Source organism: Palaemon carinicauda, chromosome 2 (assembly GCF_036898095.1).
Source record: "Palaemon carinicauda isolate YSFRI2023 chromosome 2, ASM3689809v2, whole genome shotgun sequence".
Lineage (NCBI taxonomy): Eukaryota > Metazoa > Arthropoda > Malacostraca > Decapoda > Palaemonidae > Palaemon > Palaemon carinicauda.
In genome coordinates, this window is record NC_090726.1 from 106,006,049 (window position 1) to 106,010,754 (window position 4,706).

Genomic DNA, 4,706 nt, shown 5'->3' on the forward strand with positions numbered 1-4,706 from the left:
AAATAAATGGAAGTTATGGCAATCAACTGCAAATGGATGGTAATAAAATAGTGGGTAGGCCTATGCCTTTCTGTGCTTTGCAACCTATTTAATCACCATTTAGTTATATATATATATATATATATATATATATATATATATATATATATATATATATATATATATATATATATATATATATGTATGTATATATATATATATATATATATATATATATATATATATATATATATATATATATATATATATATATCAGTATATATATATGATGTAGAGAAATTTCAAATGTGAAAAGAATCGTATGTACATTTAAACAATATATCTTATGCAAATGCTAGTTAATTCTGGAATGAAAGGGACAATGATTTTTTGTGAACTTATCATATTTGAAGCAATTACAATACCTGGTAAGAGAGAGATTGAGGTCGTCTATAGTTCGACGTTTGTTTTTTTTCAGCCTGAATCCAAGAAGGATGTTGCCATCAAAGAATCAAAAGGCTTGTGAAATATGCAGATATTCATTAAATCTGTCGCCGTACAAACGAGACTGGCGACATTAATTTCATAATTAACTTATTTTCTCTTCTCTGTTTATTAAAATCGTGAACCCACACTCTTGTGTAATTTATTGTTCAGATTAAGGTAAAGATTTTTAATCAGAAGTAATTTCCTACTCAAACACCATCGTCATGTTTATGAGGAAGGCTATCTTCGAAAGCTGGGAGTGAGGAGGCAAGAGAGGTGTGGCGGTTCCGGTGTGGCCACCCAACTTTTTGTCGCTGGCCTGCCGCCCGAGTCATGCTGCTACTGCGCCGCTCATCGTGCTTGGTGTGGCCGAGCCCTTAGGGAGGAGACTGGTGTTTCCTGTTGTGAGCCACTCTGGTGATTCTTCTTCTCCTCGTATCAATCTTGAAAAGACTTGTTCATGATGTTGATGTAGGGCTATAATCTTTTTTAGCCAAAAATTTGGGATCTTGTCTACTCATGGAGTCTTAAAATTACTACATTCTTTGATTTTTCTTGATAAATTTTCAGTGGTGAGCCTTATTGCGGGCATTTGTTGTTTCTGGCTGTTCTTCTGCCTAATGGTGTCAATTCACGAATTCTCTTGGTGTTATCTCGGGTCTTCAAACAGTGGCTTACAAAACCTCTCCAGATCTTCCCTGCTTGGTGGTGTTTGTACCTCAACTGTTTCTTTCACCATATTTCTATACACAATCTTTGGATTTTCACCAAACTGCCTCTTTATCTGCTTTTATTTTATCTTATGTTCTTTGTTTCTTATTTGTGCAGCTAGGGCCTTTACTTTGGCTTGGTGTTCTGCTAGTTTTCCTATATTCTATAATTTTTCTTTATTTTTCTTATTTTCTTAAGCAGATTTTTAGTGTGATTTTGTTCTTTCATATACATGGACATTTGCAAGATCTCTGCCCATAACTGGTTTATTTTATCATGTTGTTTCTTTTTCCATATAGGCTCTACATTTCTTTTCTTTGGCTGGATTCCTCTCTTTATAGTCTGTAATGATCTTACTTTGTATGTACCAGGCCGCACCATAATTGATATGATTAATTTCTGTCAGACTTAATCCTGCCGGTACCAATTTAGCAAGCCCCGTGTTGACTTTATCTACCAAAGCTTTTAGTTCTTTACTTTCTTTAATTTTGATCAGTTTGGGGTGATCTTCCATTGATATTGTTTTGGTTTCTTCAATTTTATTGGCCAGTTCCTCTTCTAGTTCCTGTTGTTCGGGGCCAAGCTCCGTTTCGATGTTTCTTGGTCGCCTAGGTGGAGTGTGGTTTCCGTTTCTTCTTACAGGGCTGCTTGATTCTTCTGTGCCCGTGCTAGAGCTTGAAGAGGGGGAGCCCGGTGGTTCTGGTGTGGCTGCCCTCACTTGTCTTTCTTGCCTTGGGGTTGTGGTGCTCTGAGGTACTGGTGGTAATGGTCTTTGCTGGACTTCAGCTGTAATTTCCACTTTATTCCCCATTGTTATTTCCAGGGGCTCCTCTATGGGGCATTTGTTGTTTTTTACCATGTCTTTAACATCCTCCCTCATCTTTTGAATTTCAGCTTCATTAAAGTGTTTATGTGCAATGAAATTAAATTTCTAGGTGGTGGGCTTTGATCCTGATATACCAATCTTATTTGGGCAGTGATGATGGAATATTCCTTGCCACTCGATGCATCTTTCTCTTTGTCTGGTAAACTTTTCTTTAGCATACTCCATTGCCCATATCAATACCCATTCTTCTTTTCTGTCCCATCTACTTTTTCTGTAGTCTTGTTGTTCACTAACTTGTCTTTCTTCATAGTCACTCTTTGCTTTAGCCTCAGTTTAAAAGTTCATATGATGAATAAGAGTTTCCAAATTGCACATAGTAATTTCTGCCAACCAAGTAGTCTTTCAGGTATTCGAAAGCTTGATCTTCAACGCCGATGGACCGTAGATCATTAAGTAGCAGTTCATGCACAACTGTATCAAAAGCAGAGGCGTTACTATGTGGGGTGGGCAAAGGGGGACACGAGCCCTGGGCGCCGACTTTATGGGAAACCAAAATGAGCCTAGGTAACAATTTATGCGGCTTACAAGGAACTGTGAGAGAAAAATTAGTATTTTGTAATTTCTCTCTCTCTCTCTCTCTCTCTCTCTCTCTCTCTCTCTCTCTCTCTCTCTCTCTCTCTCTCTCTCTCTCTCTCTATATAATATATATATATATATATATATATATATATAAATATATATATTTATATATATATATATAAATATATATATATATATATATATATGTGTGTGTGTGTGTGTGTGTGTATAACAAACTTGCTAGTATTTGTATCTTTCACACGCAAATACTAATACATTTTTGTGTGCGCATATATATATATATATATATATATATATATATATATATATATATATATATACACATATATGTTTAACAAACTTGCTAGTATTTGTATCTTTCACACGCAAATACAAATACATTTTTGTGTGTGCATATTTTTATATATATATATATATATATATATATATATATGCACTGTATATATATATATATATATATATATATATATATATATATATATATATATATATATATGTGCACTGTATATATATATATATATATATATATATATATATATATATATATATATACTGTATATATATGCGTAAAAATCACAGGAAAACGTGATGCTCAGATGCAGAACCACAGGGAAAATGAAAATACGAAATATACGATTAAGTCCTGACTAGTTTCGTGATACTTCTTCAGAGGACTGATTTATTGAGAGAGGTTTCTTTACATTTTATAGGGAAAGTAAACGTATGAACATACATATAAAGGCTTACAGAACAATGACACTCCCATACCAGCTACCTGGGCTGAGGTCAGGTGTTTACTGGGCAGAGATCCAACCTCATTAGACACCTGCCAAAAAGGGTCATTTCTGGTGACCGGTAAATTCTTGTTTTTGACTTTCAATACAGTTTATTTATATGAATAACGGTAGCCTTATTTATATAAATACATAAGCAAAACTATATGTATATGTAAAACACATCTACAGTATATATAAATATATAAAAAGACATACATACGTATACACAGACAGGCATTCATACACAAACATGCATAATATATACATAGACATATACATACCTGTACACATACTAGTATACATATACAGACACATACATAGACTTACATACAAATGTTTGTTTACACATGATTAACATTATATATATATATATATATATATATATATATATATATATATATATATATACATATATATACATACACATACACATACATATACATACATACATATATACATACATGTACATATATACATATATACACATACATATACATATATATACATACATACACACATACATATATACATATACATATACATGCATACACATACATATACACATACATATATATACATATATACATACATACATACATACACATACATATATATATATATATCTATGCACATACAACATTATTACCGTAAACATATAATCACGTATATATCAATACTTAAATCTAGCATAACACTATATAGTATCAATGTACTTATGCATACTATATAAAATAATTGTACCCTTTAATGAATGGTAGCTTAGGTCTAAATATTAGTTTCACAGAGAAGTATATTAGAAAAACATATAATTGCAATGAAAATTGAAAATCGAAGAGCGTTTGAAGACCTAACAAGAAAAAGGAGACATTTTGAAACCTCAATACCAACGGATTGGAAAGACCCACTTCGAGGTTTCTGCTATGAAGAAATGAACGAAAAAGTGTATAGAAAACTCAAACAAATGCATGACAAGAAACTCAATGCATTGATAGAAAGAAGCTTGTGGACTGCAAACGTTAATCCCGAATGTATGGTTAATCTGTCAAATAAAATTCTAGATAAGAATGTGAAGTGTGCCTTGGGATACGGTTTAAATTTCTCGATGTCATCAAGTGTAGTGAATAGTGTAGAAATTACAAATGGAGTGTGTAACTTGGAAAAATTCAGTGTTATTTCGGTAGAAGATATAAATATGATTAAGGGTATTATATACAGCAATATGAAAAAACCAGTGGTTCCAAATTGCCCAAAAAGATTCAAGAGAGCAATTGCCGAATTGAAGCAAGATATAAATATTAAACTGACAAAAGCCAATAAATCTGGAGCAC